The 25,572-nt window shown below is 35.4% G+C and overlaps 1 protein-coding gene across 2 annotated transcripts in view; it reads right to left on the reverse strand.

The window, feature by feature from the left end:
• GALNTL6 (polypeptide N-acetylgalactosaminyltransferase like 6) overlaps positions 1 to 25,572 on the reverse strand; it is a 465,365-nt gene that overhangs the window by 399,045 nt on the left and 40,748 nt on the right. The window lies entirely within an intron of this gene.

Raw genomic sequence — 25,572 nt, forward strand, 5'->3', positions numbered from 1 at the left:
TCTGTAAAAAAGAACATACCATAAGATAACATGAACAAGCCTTGAAATCTTGATTCAGAGATCACAATCTCATTTATTTTTGAAATGACAGTGAAAACAATTTGCTTCATCTATGTTCGCTTCATTATCTATTTTAAAGGCATTATGACACTTTAATTCTCAAAAAGCTTTGCCTGTAATATAAATAATGGTAATATAAAATACTTCTGTCTATGACATGCCAGTGATATTAAATCAGTGTGCTTATCTTTGAAGAAAACACATCTGTAAGAAACAGATACCATTTTCAAATATCAACATCCACAGAAGTAGTAATAAAAAAACAAAATCAGAAAATAAATCTTCTGAGCAAACCCTAACTTCATGAAACTCTTCACACTCTCACAGCTAGAGTGAACAGAAAACTCCAAGGATCCATCATGCCTATAACCAAAGAATTGCAAGGGTCCTGCACACCCCAAACTCCTAAGATCTAAGGATTAACCTTATATTATAGGCCTGGGTTCCTCTCTCCTTTTATCACCTGGCACAGTGATATTTAGAAAACAGTTTAAACAAACACTCAATTTTATTTAAGCACAAAAACTTGTAGTTGAAAATACACAGATGCTTGGATAGCCCACTGAACCTGAGATAGTAATGAGTGTCATTGAAGCAGCACACTTCATCCAAAAAGCAAACATTCACACCAGTGCAGGCACTTGGGGAAGGATCCTCTCTTTGCACAGTAGTTCTGGCACAGGCAGCAACTCACAACAAAAAAAAATCAAAGCCTTCAAAGGCAAAAGCAGTTTACGGAGAAGGCAAACCAGTTTCTTCTACAAGTACAGAAGAGAAGAACGTTGCTGCTTCAGACACACATTTTGAAATTCTGGATAACTGCTCCCTAGGTGCAAAGGAACACACACACGCACACATGCACATGAAGGCTTTAATCGCTGTGGATATCACGTTAAGGTAAGTACATTTAGAAATTGAGTATGGTTTAAAAAAAAAAGTGCATTTCAAAATTATTATTCTTATGCATTCTTCCACGTAAATGAAAGACTCAGGCATTCTGAATTAATATTCTCAACAAAATTAAATGAACATTTTTTAAAACTCCTTTATTTAAAGAAAAAATTGTGTATGCTAGCAAATTCATTAAAGAGTCTAACCATTGCTAATATACATTTTCTGACCTCATTCATAATTTTTTAATATTTCAATATTGAAGTCACTGGCATATACAAATTACTATATATGCTACTTATTTTAGTTTCAAACTGAAGAATTCTGTAATGTCAGAACAAATAAAAAGACCTTATGCAAAAGTTTTATTTCATAAGACAACTACCACGCGCTGATTCAAAGCAATACTTACTTTTTGTTTCTGTTTCCTACTAGTTCAAAAGAAATAAACAAAATATCTTTCTCATTTACTGTCACTTTCACAGAAAATCATGTTTTATTTTTAACCTTCCTTTCCTTGCAATACCTTCCCAAACAAGATGAGAAAAAGGAAATATTCTTTTGTAAGTTCTTCCCCGTGGAGAAACTTCTTCCCTCAGCTTAAAAAAAGAACAACCACCACCAAGAAAAATCCAACATCTCCTCTCCTTAACCACATACACAAAAAAGAAAAAACAGTGGTACTTAAAAATTGATACAAATTACCAAGGCTAAAGTCTAGCTACAAGTCTCACAGAGATTTCAGATATGCTGTTTTTTAATTGTTTACTGGGTATGTGCATTTAACTGGCCATATCTAGATCAAAATCTCTACTAACAATAATGCTGGTGGTGCATTGGTTTTGGTTTAGAATAAAAGGAACTGACTATAATCCTATTGAGCTGTGTTGTAGTAACATACCACAAATAAAAATAAATTATGTTTCACTTGAACCTTTTTCTGCCATGCAAAAGAACCGACTTTTATCTTGACATTGAAATACAAAGTATCTGGGAGGTAATAGGAAGCTGGGTAGTTGTACGCTGCTCTCAGCTGAAAGAGACTGGTACCCACCAACAGAGGGGAGCAGGAAAACCAGGAGTAGTATTTTTGCCATTTCTGGAGACCTTTTTAAGGCATAAATTGTGAGATAGCTGAGCTACTTTGAAAAGAGCTAAGCCTTCATCACGAAAAGAGGGATGTACCTTGTGGCATTTGGTTAATCAGAATGAATCAAAGCTTACATATCGATCTGGCAGCCACAGAAGCAAACAAAAGCCAAGAATGAAAATCAGCAGAAATCAGTTGAGGAAACTTGATCTGCAGCTACAAACTGATATTAATAATTTGTCATTTGGAAACCACACACCACAGGATTCTGGGGTGTGGGTGAGTGTGAGGAATAAGGGAAACTGATTTCATTTACCCTCATAAACAATACTGAAAAATTTACAAGAAAGCATTTTCAGTTATTCAGTAGCCAGGCACACAGGCTCCTACACAGCTTTAGACACTTGGAGATAATGTTTTTATTAGTTGTTGTTAAGAGTACATCTGCAATGTAGCATTTGTTCTGCTAATGATAACTGAGTTTCTAGACACTCCACATAAAAAAGGCAGCACTATTGAGACAATTTACTAATGCAAGAATAAAACCATTAGGTCGAAGCCAACAAAATTTTTAAAAGTATTCACACTTCATATCCAGCGATGAGACATGGTGTGCAGCAGTCATTAATGCTTAGGTAATCAATACAGAATTATGAGACTGGTATTTTTCTTTTATGGATATTTTTGTAATCAGTTCCCTGACATTCTACCCAATGCTCTGCACAATTCAGTAAAGTCTCTTTACAGAATGATTAAATGAAAATACACCTCCCTGCTTATATTAATGCAGCACTGGAAAAATTTTCTTGTGGAGAATTCCCAGATAACAGAGGGAAAAACTTTTCAAACAAAATGACACATCACTGGCATTCACAATAGGGAATAGAGGGATTTCATTGTTTTTGAAAAAACTGTCTAAGGTATTTCTTGTAATTTGGTAAATTTATGAAAAAAAAATAAAATTTGGCATAGCCTAAATACATTTTGAAATCTACACATATTGTAATTCATACAATCTTCGCTTTAACGTTTTAGAGTATGCAGATGGCACTGTATTTTGGAGGTTACTTATTCCTATATCGCTTTCTAAAGTACACATATGACTTTTATGAATACACACATTTACACTTTCTTTTAACTCCGAGCTGGGATTTGTTAACACAGTTTAGCATCACATAGGAGTCTTGCTCCTGTCTCTATCTTGTCTGCCAGATGAGATCATAGCCAACATGAAAGTAGATTTTGTTACTATATAGGGACTTTGAGTTGCTATAATGACTCTGCTTCACCTTGTGCAACCTGTTTTGCAATAAAGAACTAATGCTAGTGATAAAAAGACACTGTTATCCATAATTCAGAAAACAGAATACTACAAGGTCTAGGAAAATGAAAAAGAATACTAATTCCGATTCTCCAAGATTACTGTCTTTGTCAAATGCATAGTATTTCACCAGGAATAACATTAAATTTGAAGCCTGACTTTCATTTTCAAATAAATTAGTTCCACAACAATAAATCAAGGAATCTCCTGAGAAAGACATGTTATAGCCTAGGATGCATATATGTGAACAGCACAGACTTTTTATGTGAGGATCAAGTCCAACCTTTGACCAAATACCACTGTGTCAACTAAACAATATCACCAAGTGCCACATCTACTCTTTTTCTGAACACTTCCAGAAATACTGACTCCTCCATCCCTGGGGAGCCTGTTCCAATGCTTAACCACTCTTTCACTGGATAAATTTTCCTAATGTGCAATCTGAACTCCCCTGGGTGCATCTTCAGGCCATTTCCCCTTGTCCTGTCGCTGGTTGCTCGGGAGAAGAGGTGGACACCCACCTCGTCACAACCTCCTTTCACGTACTTGTAGAGAGCAATAAGGTCTCACACGTCTTCTTTTCTTCAGGCTGAACAAGCCAAGTTCCCTCGGCCACTCCTTGTAGGATATATGTTCCAGACCCTTCACCAGCTTTTTTACCCTTCTGTGGACATGCTCTAATAAAGTATTCCAACATCCCACATTAAAATAGACAATTGCAGTCAACAAAACTAAGACAACTTAATATGTAAGTCTGACCCTTGAACTCAGACTAGTGCTAAGAGAACTGCAATCCAACGTCATGCAGCTGGATGGTAAGTAATCCCGTAAGCATTTCTATAGCAATCTTGGAACCAGTCAGGGAAGGTGTAAGGTACGAAAGACAAGCAATATGTTTAGGACAGTAATCTAGATAACTTTTTTCACCACAGCAGAAGTGGAATCATTCCACAGAATGAGATGCACACCTGCACCCATATGCGTACACAGAGAAAACCTGACCAGGACAGCAGCTGCTTTTGCCACTTGTGACTAACGAGAAAGTCAAAGGGATCAATCACAACTAATTAGTAACAGAGAGCTTCTTAATTCATAGGGTATTAAGAGATAACTGCTTGGTTTTGTGACATCAGAATGTATAATTTTGCATTCTTAAATGGAAAACTACACTTTTCACATCAGAGGGGGTGGTACTGAATTACAACAGCTCTTGATATTGGTTTCCCTTTTTAACCTGATTATAGTGCAGTATTCTTTGTATTTGATTTGTAATCACAGGTTAACAGCATAGAGACACGTGGGGCAGGGGCAGGGGAGAGCAGATAGAACACCAATCATTCATAAAATACAAAGCAGAAAATCATGTTTTAAAGAATATAACCCAGACATGCACAGAACTGAGCCAAAGTTACACAAACAAACTTGTTTCCAAAAACTTTATGTAATTATAAATGCAACCTTAACCATTTACAGACATTCCATGGAAAATTTAAAAAAATCTTTAAATTAACATTACAATTTTTTGTGACTACAGCAAACATCTCTGATTACATTAATAACTTTTTGTGTAAGAAGTTCAAGATATGTTATGGTTTAAGAACATAATGGCTTTTAATACCTATGAGATTTTTTTATGTTCAGGGAACACCTCAAAATCTGTTCACAGATGTAACACATTTTTTGATTTACTCCGGTAGGTAAACAAATTGCTCAAATGCTACTCCTTAAAAAAATACAAAGAAAATTTCCTGCAGTGAGTATACATAAATCTTGTCAGTACAGATGTTTGTAGTACACAGTATTTTTTCCATACAAGCCTTTTTATCTCAGGATTTTGACATTTTCTTAGTTAATGATTTGTAGATAAAGCAAAAAAAGCCAGCTGCAGGAAAAGAAAAATATATTTGCATATTCAGTTACAAATGAAAAAGGTACTTAGCCCTAAGGTGTTCTACACAACTTCCATTCTGACATAGTCCATTTTGATAACAGTTCTACATCCATCTGTTTTATTACTACTAAACATGGCATGCTCATTTATATTAAAACAGTGTGGTGGAGCTACCTGAAACCAAAAAAACACAACAAAACCTCTAAATAACTGTGAGCCACACCCTCAGCTATTTTGCTTCCTCTTTCTACAGAGGTAGGCTGATCTTACAGCTGTTCTTTGTTCAAATTCTCAACAGCTACAAAGAAAGTTTACTGCATGGAGAAATCAGAGTGAATATGACAGAAATTTCTGATCTAGTTAGGTAGAAGTTTTGAGATACAACAAAAGAACAGAAAGAGGAAGAGAGTATCATTTATTTTAGCTTGTCAAAATGGTTTCATTCAAATTTTAGTTATTCAAAGTAATGAAATACTTGGGAGCATAAAGGAAAAAGGAGATATCTAATTCTTCTCTGCAAAATAATGTTTGCAATCACTCTACTAGTATTACTGCATTTTTTCCAGTATGCATGTAGCACTTATTTATATCACATTTGCAATTATATACACACAAAACCATGCAAAGAGTCACATGCAAAAAAAAGATACAAGTTGCAAAGTATATATATTATCTACTGCATATTTTAGGGTGTCCTTTTTTCCTCTCTTTTAATCCATTGCTTCTGTGAAAAAATAATTTGCTTGGAAAACTTTTTATTTAAGTTTAGGAAAAACAAGACTGTGAAACCAACATTGACCTACCTACCCAAGTGTCACTGAAAGTTGGAGCAGTAAAAAAAAAAATTCTTATTTTCTTAGGAAAGACCAACCAATTTCAGTCAATTCAAGCTCTGATTCTACAAGTAACAGACACTGCAGTGGTAGGGAAATGGAAATGTAAAAGAAAGAAAAAAGTAAGCAAGAAAAACAAAAATCCACAATTTCTATTTTTTTTCTGCAGGGCTTCTACATTTGGAAGGGAAAGAATACTACTAACAAAAACAACTAACAACAAAAAGCTATACCTTTTATTATAACATTGAAGTTAACCAGAATTACAGGCTTGGCTCTGCAAAAATAGCAGTGCAATAAACAAAGAAAGCACTGCAGTTAGAGGTGCAAGAATTAAGAGGGAATTAATATGTGTGTATATATATGTAGACATAAAATATGTAATGTGCATAAATTTCATAAATAACTTACATTCTTAGTGAAGAATATATGAAAATGTAGCAGTCCAAATTCTGAAGAGAATAAATTACAGAAAAGTCTTATGATTCCTTCCTGAACTGTTTGTGAACACACATGTTCTTTCAAAGAGAAGAAAAATCATCATTCAGCTCACCAACAGGAGACAAGACAACATTGAGGCTAATACTGGAAACACCAAATAATTTTATTATAAATATAATCCTTTAATATGTCCAGTTGAGCCACACATTTATTTAATATTCTATTTTTCACTTTGAAATTACATAGTAATCTTTAATATTGTTGATATCTGTCATGGAAGTACTTTGAAGATAAAGGGAGAGTATTTTGCACCCTTATCACTGGTGTGAATCACAGCCTCTCATCCTTAAAAGCCCTGTGTGACAACTTATAATAGGCTTTTCTAGTCTCTTTAGGAGACAACAGTCCTCAAATGTGTAATAATCACTCTACTGCACATTATATAGCCTCCTATACTCCACATCTTTCTCTATACATACTATTGTGTTAACAGTCAAGGTGGGATGAGGATTGTAGAGCTATGAAACCATGCAACTCACTAAGACATAAGTGTTGCTGTAATAAACATGATTAATTATTTTTAAATATCTATGCTTTATTATACATTAAAGTAAGATCAAATTATATTTCACATCATCATCATGGCTGGGCTTTGCGAACGAAGATGTGGGAAAGGCTCTACCCACATTTGTTACAAGCACGCTGGTGGCTAATGAGGCCAATACGAGATAGACATGTCCGACTGCAAAAGGCACAGCAGAAAGACACCTAAGAATATTTCACATACTACTCTTATATACCTCACATTAATAAAATATTCCTTAAATCTCATTTCTTTTTTTAATATGAATTTCATTTTCTTCAGCTTTTCATGAGTTTTAACCCATAACTAATGCTAAAAAATTCTCCACAACCATTCTGCCTCCAAAACATTTCCTTTTCTTTGAAAAGCTGTATAACAGGAGACCTTCACACAAACGAGACATTCCATTTACCAGCTGTTTCCCATGCAGGACAGATTTTGCCTTTGAAAGGTTTTAGCAAGCCTGCTGGCTCTGGGCTGCCTTGTTCAGCTGCTCTCCATTGATCATGAACCTTCCCAGGGCGCTCTCTACCTGCTACAAGTTATTGTGGGGTTGCCACACCGACAGAAAAGCAAATCCTCTTGTAAAAGCTCCAATTATATGACTCTTAGCCAGAGCTTCTTTATGAAAGCTGTCACCAGCTGAGAGCACAGACCATGCATCTTTTCGTGTAACAAACTCACTAAAGCAACAAGAACAAAAGACGTGAATTTAAATTCCATATTTGTTACTGGTTTGGGTTTTTTTCTTTTTCTACCTCTAAGCATAGCCAGTGACTTCAATAAGAAAGACCAGATCCTATATGCAAGCTGCTGAAGAAAAAGACTTGTTCTTACTTATTTCTGTAGATTTCCTCTGCATTGTGCAAGGTCTAGCAGACGGGAAAGGGACTGGAAGACGCAAATGAAAACAACAAATGTCTAGATTCTAACTGTTCACTCTGTTGAGGAAAACATTTATGCAAATCTCACAAAGATCAGAAAACTCTATCTTCAAGTCGCTAACAGTCTCTATTTATTAATAACAGCAACTGCTGATTCACAGCGATTGTCTTTCTGCAGCAGATTTATTTGGAAATAAGTATTCAATAGCAAAATAAAAGCACATGACCAACTTTCACCTCTATTCACTCAGGATGTATTAATAATCCTTTACTGCTAGGCATACTACGAGGCAAAGACAATTCATTATAATAGTAGAAAAGATAATGGGAGATTAATAAACTTCTCATCATTCCCTTTCCATTTACAGTCAATCATCCAACCATATTAACAAAGCTTAAATTTTACACCTTGTTTCATCATTCCTATTGAGGTGTAAGAATAGAATTTAAGTTTGAATAAGTTAGGTCGAAAGTGAGATTAAGCAATTTATAATCAATGCAGTATTTTAGGTCTCTCTTTTAAAACATCTCAACTTTATTCGCATTATCTGTCTTTGCTTCCTTGCTGTCATTCATTACATTTCTCTTTGGTTATTAACCATGCTGTAATTTTTGTACTCTTGATCTTTGCTGATCTTATAGCAAAGATTACACAGATACTGGATATAAATCTCCCTCTTCTTTCAATTTGAGGATCAAAAATTTTTACTGGGGATTTTCAGAAAAAGGTCCCTATGCACCTTTGGAAGGCAAGACATGTTTGTTTCCCTGCTAGTTTTTTATGAATATACAGGTAATCTCCTTGTAGCATTCACTACATATATACCTAGAATTACACATTATTGCTTGTAAAAAATACAGTAACTCATTTTTATAAGTACTTTATCTCCCCACTTTAGAAGGAAACATTCTGCAGATGAAGAAGGAAATAAAATGGTTTTCTAATGCTATTACTAATGTTCTAGAGCTCTATAGTTTTAAAAATAACTACGTATGAAAGCCTTTCATTCATTGGAATCTCTGGAACAGATTCTGGCATACTTTGTCACAGTTTATACATGATAAGCAAAATAGCTTATTCTTTAATTCTTTAATGTCAGCAGTCCGAATGCAGATTAAGGCAATATTTACTGCAAATGTATGAAAAAAAAGGTATTTCTTCCTTTCACCTGTATTCAGTCAAGAAACATCTGCAGCTATCCACTACATAACATAACATAAAAGAGAAATTAAATACTAGCATAGGACTGATTTCTGCTTGGCTTTTCTGTAAGGATTCAAGATGTAGGGTAGGAGAATATTCTATTTCTCTATTGTTCCTTTTTCATCTGTCAGGTGATGTAAGACATCGCCATCATTTCTCTTTCAAAGGCTATTCCATATCGTCATTTTCACTGACTGAACCTGTGGGAAAGGACACAGAAACAAAAGGATAGGCACAGAGACTTTATAGGAAAAAAAAGATACCACATGGAGTTTTGTTTTACAAGAGTATGGAGAGAGGAAAAAAGCAGAAGTGATCCCAGAATCACAGAACTTTTAGAACTGGAAGGGACCTCTGGAGAACACCTAGTCCAACCCTCCTGCCAAAGCAGGGTCACCAAGAGAAGGTTACACAGGAACACATCCAGGTGGGTTTTGAGTGTCTCCAAAAAGGGGAGACTCTACAACCTCCCTAGGATTCAGGTGAATCTTCTTGTGTTTTAGTTTATAGCCATTAATCCTCATCCTTTCCCTGGGCACCAACAAAGAGAGTCTGGCACCATCCTCCTGACAACTGCCTTTGAGATATTTATATGTATGTCTACTATCATATGATAACATATGATATTCTACTTCCAACTCCAATGTCTTCTTCCTAGCTGGTTCAGGCTCTAAACTTAATTGGTGCAAAATTCTGAACCCAGAATAAAGTAGTTTACTCCTGATGCAAAAGTCGAAGACTCTAAACTCCTTTCAAAAGATCACTGTAAGTTAAAACATAAAACAGAATAACAACTCCTCTGTTCTTTTCAAGAGGGAATTCACAGGCATGAGTATGCAAAATGAATACATTTCTTAAATAGGTTATCACAAAATTCTCCAAAAAAACCCCAGAACCATAAAGGAATTATAAAAGTGATATGTAGAAAGATTAGATATCCCAAGTTTCCCTGTCAAATGTGCTCTGTGTGTTTTGGGCACAGCCTCGGTGTTCTGCCAATGCTGTCTATTTATTTACCAAAAAAAAAGTCACATGAGACTGGATGAAAGCAGAATTTTCCCTACTTACTACAAATTTAGCATTGAGCTTTTTAAAGAAAACCCAAAAATTCAGGATGAAAACCTCTCTTTTAAGAACTAAATACACCAATACATTTTTAAAAGGTGAAGTTCACTTGTGTATGGAACACCAGATAAAGGACACAAACACCAATTGGTGCACGCAATCAATCTCATTTTATCTTGAGGACAAAAGCTCAGATCCAAATAGTCTGAATTCTATTTATGTTCCCGAGACCTTTGGTTCTGGAGTTTTACAGGCAGTCAATAAAGAAAAAAAAGATGAAGTAGGAATCTAGGTAGAATTTAGGTCACTTGGATTTACACATAACGTCAGACTTCTGCAAGGTGTTGTGACTGCTTGCTGACTTTGAGAGTTCTGACTGAATGGAACAAGCTCAAGGACATGACTGTTTCATCAACGTGTAAACAAGTGATCTACCACAAAAATGAAACTTCCACTAATCAAATACTTGGCAATGACCTCTGGGGAGAGGACACTTGACTGTGTGGTAAAGTTACTTTCACACTGTTTGCTTCTCTTCACCACCAATATCTCTTAAAGATTACTCAGTGACATAGTCATACTCTTATCTAAAAAATGCTCAACAATCTGCTACACAATTTGCACACAGTATTGATTGGAATTCTTTTTTTTAACTCTCCAATTTTGATATAATTTATATAATATACTTTTAAGGTCAGGAATTATAGCAAAATATTTAACAGAATTTCTTTTTTTTTTTTTTTTAATTGTACAATACAACTCCAGTCTTTTCAAACTGTAAAAAAAGGCTTCTCGCTCATTTCAACCTAGGGCCTAAAGAAATTAATAACCTAGTCACAAAGACTTCTAACTCGAAATCAAAATGTAACATTGGGGAAATAAATTCTCTATTTAAGAAAGGAAACGTTGATAGGTTTATATGTTTAAGTGGAGTTACTGTCCAGCACTTAACTCCTCAGGACAGTAGTATGGTCTTGATGGATATATATCTTCAGATACTGGGCAAGGAAGGAGAGTAAAAGAAAACAACAATTTATTGCTTAACAATTTAATATATTAACACACACTGAATTAACAGACATTACACAAGGACCACTTGCAAATGCATATTCACAAAGATGGGCAGGAGTGCTTGGTAGTGGTCAGAAAAGGCTGGATCAGGCAGACAGGAGTTTGGGTTCTTCTTCATAACTGTGGGGCTTCAAAGACAGTTGACCTCAGCTCAGCTGTGCTTCAAAAGGAAAAGCACTGAGGCACATCTCCTTTGAAGCTACAAACTGCCTTAAGAGAACTGGGTCAGCACGACATTCTGAATCCCCCCATGCACTTGGAGAGCCAGAAGGGAGGTCCTGAATAGCTCTCTGGCCGCTTCCAGAAAGATGAAAGAAACTACCTGAAATTATCCTGCACGATTTAAAATTCTAATTTTTTGGAGCGTTATTCTAGAGATGTAACAGTGTAACTTCATCAGGCTCATTATCCTAGTCATTATCCTAGTCAGAAAGGATCCTGACATTTTAATCCTATGTCCCCTCATGTTTTCCATTTGTGAATTAGAAAGGCATGTTTTAAAATTAAAATAAAGAACTACATCTGATGTCAGAAATGGCCACAGTTTCTACCTGTTTCAGAAACAGAGCGGTACAGTTGTTCAGCTCCAGGGAATACCATCTGAGGATACACAGCACAACCACAGATACACTAAGTCAAGCACAAATTATTCCCCTGCTCAGTGGCCCTCAGAGATGACATTTAAAATTAGAAGTCTGTATAATTCAAAAAACCTCCCAGTGACTGTCAACTCTGACTAGAACTTCATTTTCTTTAAGGATACGCATTTTTTGCATAGTACGATGATCCTGATTAGAGTTATCAGATGACTAATGAAATCATGTCAGGTGCAGAGTTTAAATAAAACTAACTATAGAGCCTAACTTTATAAAAAGACTAATTATTTATGAATGAATATCAGAAATTCCTCCAGATTTATCAGTTCCACAATCAGTCCCCACTAAACTCACTGAGGGGGAATCAATCTATTGCCCACCTGTTTATTTCTCTTTTCTCTGACACCTGGATAGGTCCAAAGAACTCGAGTACATTTCCCCTGCAGCTTCTTTTACATCCCACCCCACAGGCAATTTATGGTTTGATACATTCTCCTCTTTCACTGTTATGACACTAAGCTGTATCACTCTTATGATCATCTCCTTTCAAATACATTTCCAGTTCTAGAAAATTCAAATATCTGGGCCTACTAATTCTTTATATAGTAATGCTAATGTTTCACATACATTAAAAACCCTATGCATAAATCTTTCAAAAGACTACTTTGTTATGCTGTATCAGGGATGTTGATACTTTTGGTCTGTGTTTGGCCCAGCCACCTGTAAGAGTTTATATTTTCCCTGTCAAGTTCACTGATAAAACAGTAACTTTGTCCTTGGAGAGAGAGCTTCTTGCATAAACTATATTAACTGGTGTTCTGTGATTGGTTCATTATCTGCCAAGGACATTTGAAGGAGAAACTGAAGAGGAGGGGATGAAGTAACACCTCCAACTCAATTAGGAAAGACCCTGGAAGCAGACTGCGCATGTGGAAAGAAATTCCAGAGCACTCACGCATGCGCTGAAGTGATGGACTTGAATAACCAAGGGGGTGGGACTGAGAACCTCTGGGAGGCCGGTGCTGGCCACACCTGTCTAGGCAGATGTACTCAGTTGATTGTATAAAAGCAGACAGCTTGTTTTTTGGGGTGAGCTTGCTCCACACAAAGGACCAAGTTGCCTTTAGCGGGGACGCCTGCTACATGTGAGCCTGCTGACCCTCCAAAAAACGCAGCTGCTGCAGAGGATTTTATGGCATTCGGAGTTGGTAAGATCAGCTCATAAATTACTTCTGAGTGAGTAGAGTGTCGTATTCCCTCTTTGTTTTATCTTTCTCTCGGGTTCCCGTTTACTTCAGCCACTTCTTTGGAATAAATATTGGGTTTTGTTGAGCTTCAATGGTGTTACAGTTTACAGTTTTCAGTATGTTCGAACTCTCCCTAATACATATGCTCTTTTTATTATGCAATCTACCTGGAAATAAAGTTATGCATAAATCTAGAGAGAGCATGAGAAACATTTTCCTCTTATGAGAAAAATCTTCACTGATCAGAAATACTCAGTGTCCTGGATTGCCAACTAATTCTTGAAGTCATAAAGCAAACCATTCGACCAGATTTTGACGTGAATGAAGACTGAAACAATTCAGAACTTTGTTTCTAAAGGAAAAATTCACAACAAGCCATCTCAACTTTCTTTGATAGTCTACAATTATCGAGTATCATTTTACCAGTTCATTTCTGCAACAAAAGAGCATTTTGCTCACAACACAAAAATGTATGCAACTACAACAAGGGTTTGAAGTCACAAGTGTAACATACAGTCTGCTTTTATTCCCCTCAGAAATTTGTCCAGAGTAGAGAAGATAAAGCCACAACTTACAGAAGCTGTGTGCTAACAGCAAGTCCAACATATCCAAGATGACTTTACTGTGTAGTAAAACTGACGCCTGTATATTGAATCCAACACCATCACAACTCCTTAGACTTGCCAGGCTCAACCTGCAAACCCAGATCACGCTGAATTTAGCAGCTGTGTGCTCACTCTCAATAAACCAGAAACACTGGGCTCACTGTACAAATGCTGCACTGATTAGAAACGGGAGAATCCTATGCCATATTAATAAAGACATGAAAGCCAACGGGCACAGGTGGGATTAAAGCAGATTCACACTTCAGCAGAGTAAATTTCCACCCTGTTTGTTAAATAATTTAAGAAGCAGAAGCTCCATCCTGTTTGCTCTTCAGTTTTCATCTCACATTATTTAATCTAAATTTAAAGTTCTTGAACATTCTTTCATCAAGTACCAAACATAAGTATTTGCTGGATCCAGTGGCAATGGGATAGAAACAATACTCCTATGTAAGCCAGTGAGATAAAGTGAACACTGTTTATCAGGACTCTCCAAATTTAAATATATTCTTAAAAATATGAACCTATCATCCTCACAAAAGGGAGAATTCAGAGTGCATTTCATTAAAGTAGTGTGACTAGAGACACTCTGTCTCTGCTGAAAACAAAAAGCTATACAAGTATTCTTCGAAACAGTAGAAGACATTAATTATTTACACAGAAATTCTGAGTTTAACCCCTAGAATGATACTCTTGCTTGAACACTGACAGTATGCAATAGCCCAGTCTCGTCTTAAAACATTCATCACACATAGTTGAGCTCAAACCAAATAATGAAGAATATCACGCTTTCTCCTATATTGACACTCAACATTATGAGTCCTAGATGACTTTTAAGCAACAGGTTTACGACCCTTCACTACTCTACTTACTAGGTAATCTGGCACTTCAGATCTTTGGATTTCTTTGCTGTAGGACTCTCCATCAAACTATCCATGTTGCCATTATGCTGCCTGACAACAATGTTATTCGCTTTGCCTTCACTGCATTCTGAACATGCAAAACTTAGCCTGGGCCTGAGAATCTTTTGTTTGCATTTATTTTATTCATTCTTTTCCCACCAGGCAATAGAACAGGTAACAACTATAGCTATATCAGCTAAAAGTAAGGAGCAATTCAGTATCAGTAGCAAATCAACATTTCAATTATTTCAGGAGTTGTAAAATTTGCAATAACGTTAAAATGTGTATTATAATAAAATGTAAAATGTATCATATAATAAAATGTGCAGTTACTGTAATTCATAAACTCTATCATTTTGATTAGTATATTTGCCTGTGCTGGGTATCTGCTATACTGAATTGGCTTTTTGTGAAATTATTATACTATCAACCATAAAGTGTGTGGGTAGCACAGAAATGTGACAGATCAATAAAGGAAGTATTTACTTCTATGTATACGAAAATATGTGTTATGCTAAATAATGTGTAAGTACATAAACACATACATTTCACACAGATAATTATGAACACATATCCACATTACAAATAAACTAAAATAGTCACTTTTTCTCACCTGATAATTACTACCACTGAAAATTAAGAGACCTGTACACAAGAAAGGAGCATCTGAATGCAGAACAGAAAACCCTTTGCTACTTGATGTCTCTCTCTAGTGAAGATTTTGCCACTTATGCAATGAAATCTCAAGTTTAATTTAAATTACTGTCAGTTAAGATTGAACACAACATCTTATACCTGGAAATGAATGACAACACTGTTAATGCCCTCATTATATCTTAGCCCTCATTTGGCAATAATGCTTCTTAAATAACAAATCTTGTACACCTGCATATAAAATAGCCACATTGATCTTATCCTAATGATAAAAGTTGGCACCAGTATGAAAACTTTATTTTATTTTTATGCTTATCCAATATAAAACCAGTAAGAGACATTATAATGTCATTTCTCCATTATTTTCCTCAACAACAGACACATTTGGAAAATCTCCAATTTTAAAGTTGTGGTCTTTGCAACATTCCTTTAAAATAATTGGACTGGGCTACACACAATTTTAAGCACAAACTAAAATAAATTAAACTTACAAGAAGGAGTGTCAGTACCCTGGAAGAACAGCTGCTTCAATTGGCATTTAGGACTCATATGAAATTTATTGCAAAAACCCAGCAATTTGAGAAAATTAGAAATGTAAGAAGTAGATAGTTATAAAAAATCATTTTAGTAATAATTGGTAACCAACTGACAGAATTCATAATTTAAACTCCCATACTGTAAATTGCATGGTATAGTTTTATACAGCTAGAATGATGAGATTTCTTAACATACTGTATTAACCATTTATTAACAAGAACTGCAAAAAACCCTCTTATATTTAATTACTTATTAACATGATTTCAGATTTGCAGAGCTTTATTTATGCGCTACCAAATGTACTCAATCTTTCAGTAAATTTAAAGATAAAATAAATTTATATTATTTATATAAAATATAGAAAATATTTTTATACCTATATAAACAAAAGCACTTAGAATTTTAAGTCCAACTGATTTACATAAGATCTTGGTTTTCATTATTCAGATCTTTATAGGACTTAGATTACCAAGTTGAATGTAAAAACTAATATTTAGTTTTCTAAGGGTGTGGATCTTTTGTGTTTAAATCACCTATGAATAAGGGATACATATTACTTCCATTTAGGCACAGATAGCCTTTTTAAAATGTGACTTCCTTGTGTCCAAAAGCAATACCTTAGGGCAACCCCCATTTACCACTGAATGCACATACACAGATATGTGTATATAGAAGAGGGTCATTTGTAAAAACATTTTAAAACTTTGCCAGAGTTGTGCTTTTCCAGTCAACAGCTGATAATACACAAGAAGCATTATGAATGATTTTAAAGCCTACACTAGAAAGGACTGTATAGATTCATACTTTATACACTAATCTGTCCCTGGTATTTCAAAGCTGATGTTCTTGGTGCTTCAAACATTTTAGGAAGATGGTTGATATGCATATGTATCAATTTACAACAAAAATGCTAAAGTCCATTAAAGTTACTTAGTTATAAAAATGACAGATCTAAGAAATTACAAGAACAATCCTATCCTATGTCAGAAAAGGCAGAAATTTTCTTGATAATAAAACTTGTTTCAAGACATACAGTGTATCCTATCCGAAGAGAGAATTTTAACTGCAGTGGCATTCCCTAATTAGACATGCTTTTTCCACACCGCATTTTTTCCACTAAATTGAATTAAATAAATTTATTAAGAAACAATTCAATATAATTTTAATTAGCTGAATTAATGGATTAATTAAACAATGGTTTAAAATGGTGGAGCAATGACTTACAAAGTTTACTCTGGAACTCTATAAGGACGGCACTTTCTTCTTCAAAATCTGCCTTTTGCACCTTTTATTTCCACAGCAGGGTCATGAAACAAACATCTGTGAGGGCTTGAAATACCTCTCTGCCGAAGGTCACTACCTACAGAGAAAACAGCTGCGTGCATCCATCTGGGTAACTGCTGGCTGTTTGGCATAGACACCCATTTCATCATCAGGGACATCGGAGTGATACTGAAAAGTATATGAAAATTTGGCTTTGTATTTCTAAAATTTCACTAGGTAACTGCAGTGTGTATGGGGTTTCTTCCTAATCTATATTTAAGGAAGTAACACCTTTTAAACAGATTTTCTTTTGTGTAGACAAAATGCCTTATGCCACCAATTACTTCATCTGATGAGATCAGATTTTACTACGGTACTCCAGTACCAAAAACCTTCACCAGATTTTGCATAATCACTTTTTCCCCCTTTTAAAGTACACATAAACCAGGGAAGTTTTGCTATTTTTTCAAAAAAACGCAACATTTATGTTGAATATTTGATATGCAAACCCTCCCATACATGAATAACTGGGTTCTTTTGTCATTTTAATTAACAAGGCATATTAGTGGTCACTTTAGAGTAGTTGAGTACATAATTTCAGTGTTGGTAGGGTAAGTTCATTACAATACAAAGACAGGAACTCCATTCATGGAAAATATCCATCACATTCAGTGGCACTCAGAAAGTGTTTCCACTATCACAGATTTTGTGTAATGGTGTTCTCTCCAACTACCTTGGAAAACGTACACACTGTATGCATCCTGCTACAAACTGACAGGTTACAGTCATGATGCCTCATGCAATTATTCAGTGTTGTGCCTGAAATAATGCTTTTTGTCCTTAACGCCAATGATCATGGTTGTGCCTCTGGAGAAGACTTTGGTCTTTGCTATTCCCACTCAGATGAAGTTTACACAGTATGGTCCCAAAATATCAGAGCTAAGTGACCTGGTGGCTCCAAGTGACACCATAAACAAGCAGAGCAGACGCAATTTCAAAACCAGAAGCATAAGCAATTTCTGTTACACATCATTAGGAATCTCCAGTCATCTCTACTGATCTCAGTTATACTTAGTTACCTGGGCAATATCAACTCAAATACCTCTTACATTTTAGGTGAGCTGCTGAGGTAAATAATTCTTATCTTAATCAAGTAGGACATTGCCTTGAACTTGTTCAAGTTGTAGCACTCCTGTGGTACACATCTGCCCTTATCGCTAGGCTAAAATAAAAAGACTGAGAAAGATTATGGCATTTTACAAACAACATGCAAAAGTTTTTGTTTTCATTGCAATACAGAGCAAGTACAATTTTGGATCCCACTCAGCTGCAGCAAGGGTGCAGTGCTCATGTCTAGACCAATGCTCAGAAAGGAGCCACTTTCAGAATCTTAATAGTAGATAAATTTTTGTTTTCTCCTTTTTTTTTTTTAACTTAAAATTTCTCATACCTCATTTTATTATCGGAAGTGACACGCTGTCTCACTTTGAAATCACCTGGTGTCGTGGTTTTGGAACGGCACTCCCTAATTTAGTGCCCCCTCCACTGAGACTCTCCCAAACTGGATGCCACTTGCTCCCTCTCCCCCATCCTCTGGTGGTAGACACAAAAGGCAGAGGTCACGTGCTGAGGTAAGAACAATTTACTGGAAAGAGAAATGGGATAAGAGAACGAACAGTAACAGCAACAATAGTAATAGCAAGAGTGTACAGAAAAGAGAGTGATTTACATGCAAAATACTTGCCAAGCTGAGACAATGAACAATGGCAAATGGACCCTACATCCATCACGTTTGCCCACATCCAGAAACCACGTCACTTCTTCTTGGAAGTGTGACAGTCCCTTTCCCCCACTCCTGGCCATGATGTAAGATGGTATCTAATAACACAGTGCCTTGGTCACACCCACATGGCTTCAGGTTCCACCCCCTCACAGCTACTGTGAAAAAATCAACCCTGTCCTTGGCAGAAACTCAGACGTGTTGAAAATCCTTTGCTTAGAGGTAAGTAGGTTTTGAAATGACTCATAAAATATGAATCTCAAAGAACTCATGCCTCCAAATGGCACACAGACAGACTAGCTGTACGCTAGTAGATTCACTGAGATTTTATTCAAGCGAAAAAAAGTACGCTTGTCTATAGAAGCTTATTATGAAAGAAAAATGTACCGTTACTAGTCCAAGTCTCTGCAGCTGCTACTATTAAGAAAAGTCAAAAATCTAACATCCCTAATTATGATAACAAATACAAACTACTTTCGAATATCAGAATTGACAAGAATTCTTCAGGTGGTCCTTGCTGATTTTAGCAGTTGCTCTAGCTACAGCTTCTAGCTACACCTTTAAAGTCCCCTTCCAAAGTATTCAGGGAAAAGCAGAGGCTTCCATTACAATTTAGTTTAAGACAAATTGCTGATGACTAGAAGATAAGCAGTATGTCACAACTGTTAGACCTTAATGCACAGAAAACATAATTTTTCAAATATTAAATGCAGTATTTAATTAACAAATTTAGATAAGCCCAAACTGTGGAACGTACTTCAATAATGCTAGAGATCACTGTACTGATAGTGCTGCATTAGCATCATAGTTAATATATTCACAGCATGCAAATCTCTTATACTCCTTTGGAATAAAGACTGTGGTTTGCAGAGATTTTATTTTTCCTTCTCTCTCCAAATATAAAGGTTATATTTTTAATTTTTACTGAAAGCACTGTGAAATTGTCTCTGCTGATTTTCTCCAAAAACCTATAAAATGTTAGCCACTAGAAATAAGGAAGCCGATTCTTACTGGGATTCCCATTCAGATCTCCCACTGACCCTAAAGTCAAATCAGAAGTATCAAGACATCTTTAAGAATGAGCAGATCAAATTTATGTATTACAGTTTCAGAACTCTATTCCTTTACTATCATCATGTAGGCTACTGTCCGGATTGGGTTTTTTATTTGTTTGGTTTTGCAATTGGTGCAACAATGAACACTTCATATTCTCACAGAACTGCAACATTATCTGTACACAAAAAAAAGCACATACTTGTGTGCCAGAGTATTAATGAGGTACAGACCATCTCAAACTGAAAAATTTATTTTTACTTTAAAACAGAAATGAAGCAACCTTTATTTACTAAATAGGCTTCAGTAAAGTATTCCATTGGGGTTGTGAGGGGAAGGTGTAGAAGAGGAAAATCACATAGCAAAAATACCTAAATACTAAGTGTTAGTTTATAACCTTTCAATATTTGTACCTTTGTTAATGATAGTTTCATTACACTGAGTGCCTGTCTCCCCTAATTGTCCTTCTACTCTCTGAAAGAAGTGGCATGACCACAAAAAGATCAAGAGAGAAAAGACAGAATGCAATCAATTGCACAAAACTGCAGAGACAATATTCAAAATAAAACTGCTGAGGCATCCCAGCTGATGTCTTTATAAAACCAAGAACTAAATCCTTACTCATTATCCTTGAAAGTAAAGAATGAAGCCCCAATTAAAGTCCTACACATGTAGCAACTACAAGTTAATGCTTTTCTTTGCCATTCTCTCCCCTTCAGAACTCATTAATGCACTGCCGATCATCTTTTATTATCACAGCATATAGAATAACTGCCCTATCTGCAAAGTTCTTTTTTTTTCTTTCTTCTGACAATTTTTAAAAATAGTTCTACAGATTTTACTACGAGTAGCACTGACTCACTTCTAAGTGTCTTATGAAGAACATACTTACTTCCTGTCTGGAGTTTCTACATAATCCAGATTACAAATTACAACTGCATTATTCTGCCTGTTTTGTTTTTTTCCTGTTGACTATCAGACCTAATCATTCTTAGGATAAGTTAATCACTCTAAAGGCTCCAGGGACCATATTGCTTAGCCACTGACTATAACACTATATAAATTACAAAAGTGCACAAAATGCTCTATACACCATAGCTTTTTTAATATGGTGTATCAAAAACTATATTGCAACAGCACATAAATCTTTAAAGAAGATTTATGCTACTGAAAGACCAAACATTTAAGAATTTCTCCTCCTAAGAAGGTTCACCATAAACTCAGTATCTCCTTTGGCAGTTTCTGGAGTCCTTCTGTGTTTTAAAATAGAAAGCTTTTTCCATTATATAAACTGCATCAATAAACATTTTTGCTCATGAACAGGAGATTAAACATCAATTATTGTAAACATAATTTTGAAATTTTTCCATTTTCTTTCAGGTTTGTGGAATCTAACAGCAATTTTCCACAAACTCAGCTATTGTGATAAATTACTGAAGATTCAAAGAAAAGAGACGGTTTCTAAACAATTAGAATTAATGCTGAAGTCAGTAAAATTACAGCACTTTATGCCACTTAAAATCTGATACAGGTGTTTTAAGTGTTAGTCTGCAATTTTGTATCTCTTTGGAAGATTTTTTTTAATTGAAAGTGAACAGCGTAAAACTGTTGAGGCTGTCATATTTTTTTACATGGCTGGAATTTGCAATTTTGCAACCAAACTACAACTAGTAGATTATTAAGAGTATATTAAAAAAACAGGAATTCAAGATCAGATATTTTTATGATGTGGTTCCTATTAGCACTTATTTCTCTCTTTTAGCCAAAAAAAAATTTACTTATAAACGAAATAATTACTAGACTTATACATACCAACATTAATATCTATCACAGACATTCTACACATGAATTGTTTCTATCTTTTGGGTTTCAGTTCCACAACAGATAAACCATCCCTGACTCATTATTCCTCTGTGGCATTAGATATTACAGACTCTTTTGATTGAGATGTTATGATCACAGCTGAACAATACTTAGTACATAAACCTACCATGGTTTTTCTCAAAAAGATAAATGGAGAAAAAGGAAATGCATAAAGGGGGACGAAAAAGGGAATGAAACACTGCACTTACTCCTCAATATAAGCTGGCAAATGCTGAAAGTACCACTGAGAGTTCAGATACACTACTAGAATCTAACAAAACTATAAATTTTGAACAATTAGGAAGAATGCCAGTTAAAAAGGCACAGTTTTGATTGCATAACAAATGTAATTGTAAGCTTGGGTCTTGAAAACACACAATATTGCTCTTTCACACAAGTAAACATTTTCTCTATCTTATTACTTATAGTTAGTTTCTCAGTAAGATGAGTCCCTGAATGCACATTTGTATACTTTCATATTTTCCTACAAAAAGCAACTCTTATTTTCTGCCTTTTCCAGTTATACTCTGCTCTAAAAAAATGTCAAATTGTTTTAACTTACACTGTCTGTAGATGAAAAAAAAAAGCTCATCCAGACAGGCACTGCTATCAGCGGAGACACAGCAGACATTTTACTCAGGCTCCACTGTGCTGGTAGTTTCCAACTCCATGCTGAACACCAGCTGTTGGCTTTGAAAACAATTCTCCACTTTACTTCAGTGTAAAGTCAAATTGATTACATCAAAGATTTTCTGAAGGTGTATCTACCCTGTCACATGTTTTCACACTTGGCAACAATCTCTGGTAGTAGAACTAAGAGACTTCCCAGGCCAGGGTGGCTCACATGCGCACTGCTCGCCGAAGGACCTTCGTGACATGGTTGTTGGTCCCAACTGGAAGTCTTCTATGGCCCAAGACATAATTTTGTGTTTTTCAATTTAATGTACTTGAAGCACTGTGAAGACTGTGGTGTAACTTGTGGTGCAACATTTATGACACAGTCCTGAAGACTTCTATTGCTTGCCATAAGGGTATGCAGCGAAATTTTAGAACAAAAGATGTTTACTTGGATAAGACTGAAAGACCAGAACACAGAAACAAACTGGTGAATTTGAGAGTAAAGAAGCACAATTTCATCCCAATTAATACCAATTTCTTAGTTAAAAAAATTATCCCACAATTGATCACAAGATTTATCAATTTTTTATTCCCTACAAATGACTATTGTTAGGCTGTTTCTTACTAAAATACACCTACTAATAATGCAAACCTTATTCTTTTTTTGTCTGTCTTTACATTGTATGAACTTAAATGCCTTCAAACTTCTGTCATTACCCACATATGAAAGAGGTCCAAGGATATATCATTTCATAAAGCAACAAGATATTCACAGTATGTCTTCTGTAAGTTAAGCTCCTATCACATGCAAACAGTATTGCAAACTATAATTTAAGAATTATCTAACAATTTTTTAGGAAGATTATGCACTCTAGGTTGCTTGAGCTGAGGTTAGGTAAAAATTATCAATGTGCAAATATTTAATTAAAGTTAAGCTGGCTTGGAAATTATATGTAATTTAAGATATTTTGTAAAACATTTTGTTCATTAATTCTTAAATGCCTGTTTCCTCTATCACCTACCCAAATTGGTTTGGGAAAGAAGCATCACAGAAACCTGCCTCTTGATTTTTCTGGCTTATAACAATATTTGTAACATTTGTGTGTATTTTAAAACACTAACCAGAAAAAAGCAAAACAATCCTGAGAAAAAAGTGCTACACTTTCCTTATGCTTCATTTTTCATTGACCGTGTCCTGTGACACAGGTGCTGTAAACCGCCGTTGTAGCAAAAAACTCAAAGTTTTCTTTTTTTTTTTTTTTAACACTCTTCTTCAGTCCCAGGCATCTTCAGCCTTTCATTGGTAATAAATATGTGTTCTTTTTTTAGGAAGAATTCTTTCCTGCTACTGTCACACCACCTTTCTCCTGAAGCCTTCTGCCCCACCAGTTTTGCTTTTTTTCCCTTTCCCTCTACCTCTTTTCTATTTTTAATCCATCCTAATTGCATCCAAAAATAAGTTAAAGTAAATCACAGTAGATAACCTGGTTATCACTTTTGTATATGAACATGTAAACCCCCCACATTCTTATGGAAAGTATGAAGCCAAGGTCCAAGCAGTTAATTCTTACTAAATGCCACACAGTTCTCAGATCTTTGGAGAAAGGCAGGGATAAAGGAATACAGACACACATTTGTGCCTCCAGCTAGTTTCAACCAGATTATCTTTCAACATTTCATATATTTTATTTTTGTAAGTACAGTACTAAATGTAAGTCCACAAATATCTCTGTCTCTATGTCACACACAGAAAAAAGATAAATAAGTAAGTCCTTTCCCTTGGTATGGTTTTCCAGCAGCTCCTCTTTCCTTTAGACAAACTACAAGATTTTCCTTCTCTCTATAGTTCTTGCTACCCATATTCTGCTTTTTCATGTTCTGATGTCTTAACACTGCAACAACATCATTAGGTACCTTGAGAAAACAATGTACATTCAGGTAATGTTCCTTATACAGCTTACGCTGAACATTAACACAGACATATTGCATGCATAAATCAATAGCACAATACAATCACTTTAGACAGACATAAAAGAGGTTTTCTGTAATGCTGACCTATGCCATGGAGAGAAAGAAAGGAGGGCACAAGTCAAGATGAGTGCAGGTTACTCATTAATTTAAGCAGAAAAAATCCAAAAGTCTGGCTAGCTTTGAAGTCACATCTATAAAAATCAGCAGTATCAAACTTAGCTCCTGTGCTCTCAACAGTAATTCACACCTTTTGAAAAGAGGAGTTATCTACTTTTTTTCTTAATAGAAAATATATCTTTCAAATACCAAAACTGGGAAAGAACAGTTATTGGTCCACTCAGCTTTTCAGGATGACGGTCTCCCTTTGCAAAGCTTGCCCCACATCTGGATTTATACCTCTCGTATTTTAAGTGGATCAGTCAGAAAAAAAAGGCATTGAAGGGGCATTGTTCAATTTCTGTTAAGCATCTTTTCAACGTATTTATTATACCATCAACATACAAATAAGAATCCTATGAGAATTCAAAGGAGGGGAAAAATACAAAAAACAAAAAATCACGTTTTGAAAATTACTAGTAATGTTTAAGAGCTTCAAAAAGTGAACAAGATTATTGTTTCTCATGTTGAGCAGGTCACTGAAGTGTTTTCCTTCTTCACTGTGACTGTTAGGAGTGCATAGCTCTCCTAACAAAGACATGTCAGTATATAACAAACACCTCTTGCTCCAGTCTTATCGCTCTTCTGCTCCTTGACTTTTGTATAGGAGAGATCAAAGAATGACTGAACTTTCAGCTCTGAAGTCAGTCCTGTTATTGAATTCACTAATAGCAGGAGAAGAACAGAAGCAAATTTCCTCAAGAAGGTAAATTCACTTTATGATGCTTTTATTTCTGGCTTTACAGTGTTCTGGAGCAGACCCTACCAAGGCACACATCACCTCATGTGTGTAAAGTACTCAAGTCTTCACCCTGAGAAATCAGGAAACTAAGCTGAGCTTTACCAAAAGATAATCTTGCCTTCTTCCTGCCGTACTTCTTGTAGACGTTTGTAGAACAAAACCTTACATAATAAGTCACAGCTAAGAATTTGTATTTAAGGCTGAATTAATAATCCATGGGGGAAAAAAACCTGCCACGCAATTTCTTCCAA

The sequence above is a fragment of the Chiroxiphia lanceolata genome, chromosome 4 (assembly GCF_009829145.1).
Source record: "Chiroxiphia lanceolata isolate bChiLan1 chromosome 4, bChiLan1.pri, whole genome shotgun sequence".
Classification (NCBI taxonomy): Eukaryota; Metazoa; Chordata; class Aves; order Passeriformes; family Pipridae; genus Chiroxiphia; species Chiroxiphia lanceolata.